A 13740-nucleotide genomic window follows, 5' to 3' on the forward strand; every position below is an offset into this window, starting at 1 on the left:
TTGATCCGAGCCCAAACTCGGGCCCAGGTCCTTTTCTTTTTCCCCCACGTTTTCTTCTTCCCCATTTTTCTTCTTCTCCTTCGTCTTTCTCTTCTCCTCTCTCTGCAACCACACAGACCGCACCATTCTTTCTTCTCTGCCTAGCTCCGCCGCCAAGGCAAGACTCACACATGCATCTCCACCATCAGATTTGCCTCATCAATCTCTACACAACCATGCTTGTCAATCGTAGAAACATCTTTGTTTCTCAACAGATCAAAATCAAAGCAGAGAAATGCAGCCGGTGAACCTTGATCTCCGGTGAACCTTCTTGATTCCAGTTGGTAAGTCTAGCCTCTAATCTTATTTCCCAATCCATCTCTATGTTTGATTTCATCGATTTGAAGCTAAACTCAAATTCTTATTTTTCTGGGTTTTGTAACCGTCGCCCCTCTTATTGGCGAAATTGAGAGCTTCTCCAACCCTCATTGGTCAGTCTAATATTCTGTCGCCATCTCCAATCGATTTCCACCTTTGATTATCTGAAATTGGAACCTAAATCTTTCTTCCTTTCTCTGTCCCTTTCTGCTCTACCGTCCATGACCCCGACGACCTCTTTGTTCTATTTCTCCGAATGGTAAGAAGAGCTTGAGGATAGCCCAGACGTGGAGCAGGAGCTTTGGAGCAACGTTAGAGCGACAAGTGACTAGAATTTGGGGCACACAAATGCAGCAACTCCGATTGAATTGGAGACTAAATTGAGGTAGCAGACCACACTCTTTTCCTTCAATTTCTTGTAGTTTTGGTCTCCTATCGTTGTTGTGGTATTGTATGTTTGTCTGATTGAAATCGGAGATGAAATTGCAGCCGGAATATTGATCGGAGTATACTAGGGTAAAAAGATGGGTTTTGACGGTAACAGTTTAACTTTTTTACTATTTTACTGTAATATGAAATTACTTTACTGCCCATGGCAGAAAGTTACTATTTGACTGTTTGACTTAGACCGTTTTATCCTAAGTTACCTATTTACTATTTACTAAGTGATTTTTAAACGGTTTTATTTTTTTTAACTTTAAATGTCAAAAGGTAACTTCATTAAATGACGACGATTCACGTAACGTCTAGTTACGACTTAAGTTATTTTCGATTCTCGCCCGGTTCGAGAATCGAGAATTACATTTTATTAGAATTGTGTTGGTAAAAAATAAAGTCGTCGATTCGATCTTAAGTAGCTTTAATATCATTAAAGTATGCTTTTTATCGCTCGATATTTAAAGTTAGACTATTTTTTGGTTTTCCGAGATTTAGTCGATAATTAGTCAACACGGTCAATTCCTGGTGAACCCAGGAATACTTGGTCAACATAAAGTCATCCTTTGACTTTTTTGGTCAAACTAGGAATATTGAATCGAGTCAATTTACGATACTCGGAAATTCGTGTTGACTCTTTGATTAATAGATTCAGAGTTGATGCAACGAAATCGTACACAGCTGGAGCAGCAACATCATTATTTCGGAACTGGAATAGCAGCGAGGATTCTACACTTCAATCTAGGTAGGATGAACTAACCCCCTGTATGTATTCTGTGCCCTTAAATTCATTGTCGATGCCTCGGTTGATTTAATTACATGTTAAATGAAATGCATTATTGCTTTAGAAATGCTAAAACCCGAGGATAGACGGATACTTCATGAGTGAGTAGACCTGAGAGTGAATGAGGCCCGGTATTCCGGTAACCCCTCAGTGTCGATAACCGTAAACCTCTAGGGCAATGCCCTGTTTATTATTTGGATCCAAATCTTACAATATTATTTAGGGCATTCCATTAAATGGACACTCTCACTCCTTTGTTGTTACAACAAAGGTAGTTGGCCTCGACTTAATATTTTGCTACAAGTCGTTAGGATCGGTCACCACTGACTGGATATTATTGATGATCATCATACATGTTTGCATTGATTTTCCTAAAAGATAACTTATCCCTTTTGTAATAAAAAGGTTTATAGCTCGAGCTCACATCTAAAACTATTTAATTTTCATAAAATTTAGCCTACGTCACTTTCAAACCATATAGGTGGGCTAGCCCCTACTGGGTGAGCAAGGACGAAGCTCACCCCTACTATAGTTTCTGTGCAGGTTAGGAGCCAACAAGAGTTTAATAAATGTGAAATTTAGGAGTACACATCCTTTGGGCCGTTTAAAGTCATTTTTATTCTATTAGCTCTCTCTTGTATCTTGTTCTTATTAAAATATAAGTTCCGAGGTTGTATCATAAACCATGTCACCTTTGTTGTATATTTTGGGTTGCCATAGTTATAGTTGTTTTGGGCCGGTGACTCTTTCATCACCTTCTGTTTCAAAATATTGTAAAGCTTATATAATTATTTCACGTATGTCGTAATTTGAATTTCTATTTTCAAGTTACATTTGTAAAACTCAGTTTGTAGTTTAACGAAAAATTTGAACAAGAGTCCAAGCTAGTGAGTGTTCAAACAGACTCTATTCGTTTGTTCGCTTGTTAATCCCGAATTTTTAACTCTAATACCGTCATTTTCCCTTATGGGATGTGACAATTTCCCTGTAACTAGAGCTCTGGCAACTTCAGTCGATTACATCCCAAAGTTACAGCCCTAAACAAACTCTAAATCATAATCTCATTAAAGTGCACTACTACAATACTGGGCATCACATCCAGTACACCACTTCATATATCGATACAAATACATACCAATTCACAAAACGAGACATCAACTGTAGCTTTGGAACCAAATCTCAAACTGATGCATTCACAATTAACATCATAATCATCCCAATTTCAAGAAATAAGCTCGAAATTTCAAAATTCAAACAAATCCAAATTCCAGAAAACTCAAAATTCCAACATCATAATCAGTTCATGAAGACCTTAGATGCAGAGCGATGGCCATGATGACCGGCCTCATCAAAACGACATCTTGATGTCATATTTGACGACTTCTTGATGTTAGATCCGATTAGAAAATAAGCCGATCAAAGATGGTAAGAGAGAGAGAGGGTCGCCGTTGACGTCGAGGACGTAAGGCGGCGTCGATGCTTCTTGTAGGCCGAGCGGCATTGAGGAGAGAGAGAGAGAGAGGCAGTCGTGAGGATAGAGAGCGACGTCGTTATCTCGTGGCGGCGACATTTTTGTCCTTGAGGCTGGGCAACGACGTTGTCCAACATACATCGTCGTCGGAAAGGATTACGTCGATGGCTTCCTCAGGGTCAAGCAAGATCTTCACCGGCGTTGTCGGGCTGCGTCTCTTTCCAATTTGGGGAGAGATAAAGGAGAAGGAGAAGGAGAAGAGAGAGAGAGGGGAAAGTTTTCAGGGATGAGATCATACTCATCTCGTTGTTGTGTTTTCTAGATGAATGAATGGTATGAACACAAATTTAATCTTAAGAAGGGGTAAAATAGTAAATGTTTTAGGTAGGATAAATACAACTATTGGGCTGGGAGATTGGGAGAGAGAGAGAGAGAGAGAGAGAGAGAGAGAGAGAAAACAAATTAGATTTGGAGAAGAAAGAGATATGGTGTTCTAGTCTTTTACCTAACAGTAATAGAAATGGGCATATAAAATTGAGTTGGTCAAGTTTTTGAGGATTTATGTTCATTTGGTCATTTTCTCTTGTTTTTAAAGCTAATATTACAACGAGAAACCTCTGTGGCAAGTAGCAGGTAGCAACCAGCTCAAAGAGATCGAATTTGACAGCATTTATGAAATTATGGCTAGGTTTGGTAACCAGGACAATAGGACATGGGAAAGGAAAGTGCTTCCTTTCCTTTGTTTGGGAGCCCAAGAAAAAGATGGGGAAAGGAAATTGGTGCTAAAATGAAAGGAAAATCGGGCAGACAACTTTTCCCTCCACACCCCCTATGGAAACATTTTCCCTCCCTAATTGTGGAATTTTACTCAAACTTTGGACAAAAATAACCCTGCTTATTTTACACGGGTATAGAATCATCGCAATCTTCCAGACTTCATATCTCGCTGCCTCCATCGAAATTCATCTTCCTCTTCGCATAACACCTTTTGGCCTTCTGTATACGTATCAAATTTTGCCTTATTCCTTTCTTATTTTGTATGGGTTGTATGTGATATGCCCTTGACATTTCTTCTATACCCTTGTTTCTCATAGATACATATATATTTAGCTCTTTCGTTTTTGTTTAGAAGCCTGCAAACATATATTACAAAGCCAGAAATCCATGATTGAGAGCCCATGATTATGTTATTATATATAGTAGGAGAATCTCATACTATGGTGAAACTCATTGTCAATGATGAATCAAGTTTGTTAATGCTTTTTATTTACTCATTTCATAGTTAGAAATTAGCTTATGTCCTTCTGTAATAACCCTCGTTTTCAAACATTATTTGAATTGAATTAAATTCTATTAAGTTGCGAAGTTTGATTTAAACCGAATATGATTGCTTGCAAAAGTTACGAAACGGGAACGGAAACGTTCCGAGAACGTTTAATAAGAAAACGTTACGTTTCCGAACGAATTTATCGACTTTTATTTCGTTGCTCGGTTGTGAAAACTTTCTTCACGGAAGTTGTAGAGCTCGTCGATACGAGTTCGTGGATATGTGACGCGTTCGAATCGGACGTCGGAGGTAAAAGTTATTAACGTCGGAAGTTAGTTTCCGATTTGGAAACTAGTATAAATAGATAATTATGGGATTAGGGTTTCCTTAATCAGAAACCCTCTTTTCCCTTCTCTCTCATCCCGCCGCTCTCAACTCTCTCTCTCTCCCCGATTTTCTTCTCCTCTCCTTCTCCGAAATTCTCCCCTTCGATTCGCCGTCTCCGAGCCGCCGTGAAGTACACCGCCCCTCTCTACGTCGCCGCAAGGTCACCCTCAGCCATCCTCCAGCCCGCTAGCTCGTGCCTCGCCGCCGTGAGATCGCAAGGACGCTGCAAAGTTTCTGCAGATTCCCTCCGCCGCTGCCAAGCTCCTCCGGCGCTCCCCACGGCTCAATCGAGGTAAGGGATGAACGAATCGAGTTGTGGTGTTGATGTTGTTGAATTTTTGAATGGATTTGTGGGAGTTTGAGGTGGGTTGGGGGAGAGGGGTACCGCCGCCTAGAGGCGGCGCGTGAGGGAGTAGGGGGCAAGCTCTGGGTGGTCGGAGACCGTGGGGAAGTAGAGGAGGAAGAGAGGGTGGTTTTGGAGGCGGCGGTGGCGTGATACGCGCCGTGGTTAGCCTCGGCGCGTGGGCCCCACGCGCGGCCCGCCGGAGGTGGCGCGTGTGCCACATGCGCCGCCACGTGCGGCGGTGTGAAAATGTTTTCCGATAGGGGTATTTTGGTAATTTACTGTGTACGGTAAATGTAAATGTAATTTTTATTTACTACGGTAAATGTAATTAAATTTTACCTTCGGTAAATGTAATTATAAATTACTTTCAGTAAATGTAAAAAGTAATTTGTAAAAGGGTAATTTAGTAAATTTTATTTACTGAATTTGTATTTACATTTAAATCATACGTATACGTACAGAAATACGTATTAATATTTATACGTACAGAAATACGTATTAATATTTATACGTACAGAAATACGTATTAATATTTATACGTACAGAAATACGTATATATTATTTATACGTACAGAAATACGTATATATTATTTATACGTACAGAAATACGTATATATTATTTATACGTACAGAAATACGTATTAATTGAGTATTGTACAGTAACCGTGAATAGTGAACAGTGAACAGTAACTTCGTATAAACCAAAATTGCTGAACAGTAACCGTTTATTACTGTTTTGGCATTTAAAGGTTTACGAAACGATTCTAAATTCTTTTCTTATTCTTTTAAGGTGATCATTAATCGAGGAAAGGAATTATCATCGGGAATTGAGGATTTACGCTCGAGTCGATAAGGTGAGTAAAATCTCACTGAATCTACGAATCTACCCTCGTGGTGATTCAACATTTTGCAAGTGTGTTTATCAAATGAATTATAACATGTATATAATTTAGTGGACTACATATATATAGTATAATGGTAATAGGTACATAATATATATATAGTTCATTAAATTATGTACTGTTATTAATTCATTAAAAATAGTCATTTCGGTGACGGAAAATTGAGCATGAGTATGTGAGAATATTGTACGTAATTCTTCAGGTGTTTATGGATTATGACATGTATAGGATATAGTGGACTATGTATATATTGTATAAATGGTAATAAATACGAATATATATAGTTTGCTATATAGTATACTGTTATGATTTTTATTGTGGTGATATCATGAAAGTTTTAAAACGTACAATATGATGAGTGATTATTGTACATGATTTTATCACGGAGAATGTAATAAAATTGTGAGTTGTCTTCGGACGTAATGTGTGGTACAATATGATGTGTGATTATTGTACGTGTTTTTAACATTGAGGTTGTTAAAATGTGATTTGTCTTCGGACGTGATTTTTGGTACAATATGATGTGAGATTATTGTACGTGTGTGGCAAGTCGGAACCTAGCCTTTGGCCGGGCGAAAGTTACGATACAGTTAGAGCTCTAGTCTGTCTGCCTTAGTACTGCATGCGAGGTAACGGGTGGTTATCTGCTCATGGGTACTCGGTGTATTTTGGATGTTGGGTAGCGGGTGGCTATCCAATATCAACGGTGTATTACGAGAGGGGTAACAGATGTGTACCAGCGTTCTTGGTACCCGTATTATAAATGCATTGGGTAACCAGAAGGGTTACTTAATTTCCTCATGAGCTTTTTATTTCATATTTCTTTGGGTCAACCAGATGGGCTGACCATTGGCTCATGGGGGCATTTATATTTGTTGTTTTGTGATCTTTCGTATATATTGATATGCGAACTGTATTTTGATTTTACTCATACGAGCTATAAGCTTACCGGGTTTGTGTTTACAATCCCGGTGCACCAATTCGATGGTGTAGGGGATAATTCTGCAGGTGCTGATTAGTGGAGGTTGAGTGACGACTACAGAGGCTCGAAGTCGTTCGGATCCTACTTGTGGTGAGATTTTAGCATGGATTCGTGTGTGAGGATTTGTGTATTTTCATTTGTGAGATTTGTGAGTGTTTTGTGAGAATTATTACAGTTTCATCTTGTGTATGGATTATAATTTGGGTTGTAATAATTGGTTGTCTGAGTTGTATTGAGAACTCAGAATTGATCCGCTGTTACACTTAAATGATTTCAGTTTATTTGAGATTATTTGTGTTTAACGACTTTAGAATTTTGAGTTTTTAGGCTCGAAATTTTGGGGTCGTTACACCTTCTCCAGTTGAACAAGGGTTATTTTATACTTGCTATTTAACAATTTTGATACGTGTTTCAATTATTTTCTATTGGGACTTTGTTGGTCTGACAAATAGATTTCTAAATGGGACTTTGTTGTATAATTGTTAGATTTGTAAGAAAATAAATTTTGTATGCAGTTATGGCTCGTATAAACTGGTTGAAGGCAAAAAAGATTCTCCTAATAATAGATAGTATTAAGGATTCACTAAATGTTGCCATCATGATATACGTTATGTTGTCTATCATAGCTGAACGACATTATTGAAAGTATTTGTTGAAATCACGATCTATTTATGATGTTTTTTCAACAATGAGAAATTTTCAATGAATGATGTATGCAAGTGATGTTAGATGTATAAATAGTCTTCGCATGGATAGACATACATTTAGCATATTGTGCTCTATGTTATGCATAACTAGTAAATTGAGAGATACAATATACGTATCTATGGAGGAAATGACAGCTATGTTCTTGCATATTCTTGCACACCATGAAAAGAACATAATAATACAAGATAGGTTTTTGTGCTCTGGGGAAACAGTTAGCAGATATTTTAATTTGATCTTAAGAGCAGTCTTATCTTTACAAAGACAATTGCTTAAAGTACCAGAACCTGTCCCTGAGAACTTATCTAATGAGAAGTGGAAATGGTTCAAGGTACACAAACTTGTTACTTTAATACATAATATAATTAAACAAGAAAAATACATTCTTAGTAGCTTATTATTGTAGAATTGTCTTGGGGCGCTACAAGGGACATATATTAAACTACATGTGTTGAAAGATGACAAGCCTAGGTATTGTGGTAGGAAGAATAAAATTGCTACAAACGTCTTGGGAGTATGCTCCCAAGATATGCAATTCATTTATGTATTACTTGGTTAGGAGGGTTCCGCTGCTGATTCACGAGTGTTGTGTGATGCCATTAGTAGAAGACATGGGTTGCGAGTCCCCCATGGTGAGATGCCATTACATGACTGTGTTTCTATTTTTATAAATTTTCATCAAGGTAATTATGGTTTTACTTTACTTAATAGGATTCTAATATCTTGTTGATATCAGATATCCAAATGGATAAGGGTTTCTTGCTCCATATAGAGGTCAAAGATATCATCTAAATGAATGGAGAGAAGGATATCAACCAACCAGCCCTGAAGAATTTTTTAATATGAAGCATTTATATACTAGGAATGTGATATAGAGATGATTTGGGTTACTTAAGCTGTGTTGGGCGATTCTAAGGAGCCCCTCTTTTTTTTTTTCCAGTGAAGACACAGTGTCGTATTGTTATAGCATGTTGTCTACTCAACAACCTTATTAGACGGGAAATGACAATGGATCCATCAGAAAATGAATTGAATGCAAATGAAGAAGAAGATGATGAAGATGATGAAGATGATATGATCACTTTTATTGACTCATCAGAATAGTGGAGTAATTGGAGGAGTGAATTAGCGTCACAAATGTTCAATGAATGGGGCGGAAAGAGGAACACAAGTTTAAAAAATTTGATTGGGAGAGTTCATCATACCAAGAGAAGAAGAGTTGGAGACTTGATTGTACTTTTGCTTTTGTTGCGGAGTTGTGCTTGTTATTTGATACCCGTGGCTTTGTTCTAATGTTGTATAGGGTGTTCTTGGTATATATGTATGAAACTTTCTTTTGTTTTGGAGGACCATTTGTATTGTTGTTATGAAATGATTTGTGTTTTGGTTTATGATTTGGCCTTGTTTAAATTTCCAGTTTCCCTCTTTATTATTTATGAAATACTGTGTTTGTTCTTTTATATATCAAAATTGTAGTAATTGTCATGTTGCCTTCTTTATTATCTATGTTTGTACTTGTATTCTGTAATGTTTGTGGGGACTAGACTGGAATGAGAAACATTAGGTATGTGTATAATTAGTTCTAGGTGTTCTTTCACATCTCGTTGCTTCTTTTATGTAGGATGGATTCACAAGCAAACTCAAGACCCTCAGCTATAGAAGGAGAACACCTAAAGTGAAGAACCAACACACACTTGTATTTATGTTGAAGATGTAGCTCTCGTTGAGGCTTTAACTGAAATTTGTATTTTTGGGAGCTGGAAAGCTGATAATGAATTCAAGTCAAGATACTTAGCAGAAATTCAGAGAATTATAAATCGTAAAGTACCAAATTGTGGATTGAAAGCAAACCCACATATTGTGTCTCGTGTTAAGACACTAAAAAAACAGACACTTGCCATCTTCGACATGATAACTAACGCAAGTGGTTTTGCATGGGACAATGAATCGAAAATAATTGTATGCTAGAAGCAAGTGTTTGATGAATGGGTTAAAGTATGTTATATATGTTTGGCAAACTTGTTTATGTATATTTAGTCCAAACTTGGTTCTTGTTTTTCTTCTTTATTCCATTAAGTTGTTAGTTAGCCATATGTCTTTGTTTATTATGTTTAATTTCCTTATGTTACAAATTATAGTTTGAATTTGACATATAATTATGTTTATGCAAGTAAGTTGTATTAAATTTAAATGCAAGTTCAATCATAATTGATTTATATATATATATAATATCTACATTTATGAAAGACTTAGTTGCATAGTTACTGTTTTAAAAAAGAACATAGCTACAAAGTTACTGTTTTTAAAAGAACATAGCTGCTCAATTTAATCTTGACATCGAGTTATGTTGTATGTGCCAGGTTCACAAGGATCCAAAAAGACTCTTTTTTAAACCTTTCATTCATTATGATAGTTTGGTTGAAACTTTTGGTAGAGATCATGCCAATGGGTTGGGATAGTGAATTTGTTGATCTCGAAGGACATGGCTTGCTTGAAAACATCGTTCCCACACTTGCTACTCAAGCACCTTCTTATGCTTTTAATTCAACTAGAATTAGAAAGCGACCAAGAGACGCTTATGCTCAATGCTTGGGAGACATGGCTAGCACACTACGCTCCTTTGTGGACCTGACCAAGACACATCTGGAGACTATGAAAGAAGTACTCTTGAGTGACCATGCAACATCTACTAAAAGAGGTCAACTTGTTGAAGAGATTCAAAAAAATTGAAGGTTTATCTGATTTGGATGTGCTTGATGCTGCTGCTGCCATTATTGGTGATGATTCCAAAATTGAGCTCTTGTTCAGCTTACCTGACAATCTAAAGTCTGAATGGATCTATAATAAGCTTCTTAACCACTAGAGAAGTAGATGTTGAACAGTGATGTTGGCCTTAATGCTTTTTTTTTTTGTCTGAGGTCCTAATGCTTTTTTTTTTTCTCTTCTAGTTTAGTGGATCTACAAGCATCTTACCTGCTAGAGAAAGATGTTGAAAACTAATGTTGGCATTAATGCTTTTGTTTATAGTTTGGAAGTATGGACAGTTGCTCAACATTATGTATATTTTGATTAAAAATACTTTTGCTTAGAAGTTATTAAGTAATCTGACTTTAAACATGCAGTGATAGCATAATAACACACTATTTATTTTGATCTTGTTATTTCAGATTTCTTTAACTTGTGATGTTTACTTGGTGATATATCCTCTTTACTGATATGATATGCATAGTCAATTTTTTTTTCTTTGAGTATATCATTATTGGGGTAAGTTGGTGCAGAATTCGTTTGCAACAGAAAGTTTAAGAGTTGTGACTAGTTTTGTCAAATATCAGGGTACTATGAGAAATTGACAGGAGTTTGTATCCTTTCCTTACCACCACCAAACACAATGTTACACAACACTGGAAACTAAAAACTGTAGATAGTATACTTTCCTGACATTTCCAAATAATGGAAATAAAAAAAGAATAGAAATTTTGATTTCCCTTATCTATGAAAAAGAGGAAGGAATCCAATCCATTTCATTTCCAATTACCAAACGTGGCATTTGAGGAAACATATGAGACTCCCAGACGTTTTGCAATTGTTGCCCCATTGCAGTACTATGCACTAGTTGTTGCTAAACAAAACAAGTCCGAGACTCAAAATACAAGTTGCAGTTTTGCAATACGTACAAATTCTATGGCATACATATAGACAGTGCAAATGTATACATGCACAAGTAGATAAATATTTTTTTTAATTATTTTAGTGTTTAATTGATAATTTGTTATAATTAATGTACTTGCAGTTATATTGCAAACTTGCTTGAAATCTTTTTTTTTCCAGGGACACCCACATAGGTGCACACTCTACCGCTTAATGTACTGTGCATAAGATATTCTTGACTAAAAGGTGAAAAAATGTTTTCGCTATGTATGTACTCGATACATGGCTAAGTATATAGAGAAATCAATGACTAAAATTTTGGCGAGAACGAAAATATTGAGGGTAAAAGAAATTGAAATATATACGGAAATTTCGGGAAAATATCGATCTTGAAAATTAATTGAGAAATTTGGTGGAAATTTTGAATGAAATTTTGAGAGATGTTTCTTTGATAAATTATCTACTATAATTCATAAGAAAATCTTGTATAACTACTATAATGAGTTGTAGTGATTTGAGGTGAAACAACCGTCGACAATTCTTAAAAATTGACTTTAAAGTTTAGCATCTAATTGGTTTGAAAAGAATATAGTAGATAATACATTGCTGAATTTCCCCCATAAGCTCATCATTAATCTATACGTAAGTGGTAAGAAAGAATTCAAGAAGAACAAATGAAAAGAGTAGTGGTGCAACAATCTTTTACGTATTTATAGTGTAGCAAAGTTAAGGAAAAACATTTAAAATTAGCTAATAATTGACTTGTAGTTAATAATTAAAAGAAGGAAAAAAAGTAGTATAATTAGTTGAGATTAGTAAATTAATTTTATAAACTACGACTAATAAGGAAAGACATATTATAACAATGCATAATAGAACAATAAATATGCTTGGTTGAGATGGCTAAGTCACTGCATGTGTAAGGAGGTGATCAGGGCTTTGAATCCCCTTATCGGCGAATTTGAAATTTTAGATGGTGGTGGTGACACGTGGCAACGCGTGACGATGTGAGGTAAGGGAGATGCAAAATATAGCGATATTTTTGTATAATTTCAAATATATCGAGAAATTTCATAAATATCGAACGAAAATGAGTTGGTATGTTATGTGAGAAAAATGAAAATATCGCTGAAATTTCGGAGATATTTTGATTTTTCGGTCCTCGGAGAAACCTACTCGTTTAGTGTACATGAAAGCATAGTTACATAGTGTAATGCATGTACTACGATCAGAAGATAAGAAGAATAGTGTATAACTTCAAAGTTCACGTGTGAAAAGCACATAATCAATCAGTTCATATTATATCATCATTAGAAGTTTCCTCATAGCGAGTCAACAATAGTACTAATTAATCCCCACATAATGCCCACTTCATAGGATAAAACATAATTAAGGTCCCTCATTCACATCTCCAGTCTTCGTCAGGGCCAATTATTTCGACGGGGGCAAGTAAGAATGCAAATTAATTAGTTAGTTAGTCATCTTAATAGTAATTAACACGGATGTACATTCGTGTGGGGAGCACATCACCTGTGCCCACCTGGGTGCATCAGATTTATCTACATATACAATAGCAAGTCAACCTAGCTGCATGCGAAAGACATGAACGGTCTACCTAAACTAATGTCTCAAAGATAAATTTTTGATTTAACAAGAGCCAAAATAGTCTCTTTAGAAATCGTCTTCTATTCTACCACGATAAATCTTTATAGTTATAGACTCATAGTCCCGAGCATAATATGATCGACACCATAATTAATAATAAGATCATCTCCGACATTTCATATTTTATTGTATAAAATTAAATATAAATATATATAATTAAATATATATATATATATAAACAATTTAACCAACTATAACCGCCATGTACAATCCATTTAGGGCCAGTTGAATGAAAGATTCATGAATAAAATTCAGATATTAAAACTCACTTGTCAAGCAATGGTGGGATATGGAGGGAGGAAGCTATTGTGGATTTCGAGAGTGCAGCCGAGCAAGATGAGAGAATGAGAGATAAATTATTCTATTTTTATATTATATTTTAGGATATAGAGTAAATTTTTTTAGTAAGAAATAAAATTTAGAGATTGTTTTCAAAATTATACATATTTTAAAAATTCTACAAAGAAATTTTGTTTATCTCTTTTTTTCTATTTTTTCTATTATAAAAGACGGTTTCGAGAAACTATTAGAGTTAAAAATTAATATTTTTCCTCTATGATAAAGATTATTTAAATTTTAAAATAACGGTTGAAAATGGGTTAACAGAAGTTACACTAAGGTACTATAATTTTAATTGGGCCGAAGAACGAGTAGAGTAGTTAGAAGATTAATCAATGTACGGTGCAATCGGATGATAAATACAATTAAAACATACTCTGAAAGTTTAAATAAAATGACGGAAATACACATACATCCTCAGCCGGACTTTACTTGTTCATGCTCTCAAAGTC

General features: G+C 35.7%; 1 long non-coding RNA gene and 1 pseudogene across 1 annotated transcript; both read left to right on the plus strand.

Moving 5' to 3' along the window:
• Positions 1–13740, plus strand: part of LOC126787535 (putative pentatricopeptide repeat-containing protein At1g12700, mitochondrial) — a 28657-nt pseudogene that overhangs the window by 5154 nt on the left and 9763 nt on the right.
• Positions 97–9629, plus strand: LOC126788937 (uncharacterized). Its single transcript, XR_007671449.1, has 3 exons — positions 97–470; positions 625–742; positions 9258–9629. It is a non-coding gene; the product is annotated as an uncharacterized LOC126788937 (long non-coding RNA).

Source organism: Argentina anserina, chromosome 3 (assembly GCF_933775445.1).
Source record: "Argentina anserina chromosome 3, drPotAnse1.1, whole genome shotgun sequence".
Lineage (NCBI taxonomy): Eukaryota > Viridiplantae > Streptophyta > Magnoliopsida > Rosales > Rosaceae > Argentina > Argentina anserina.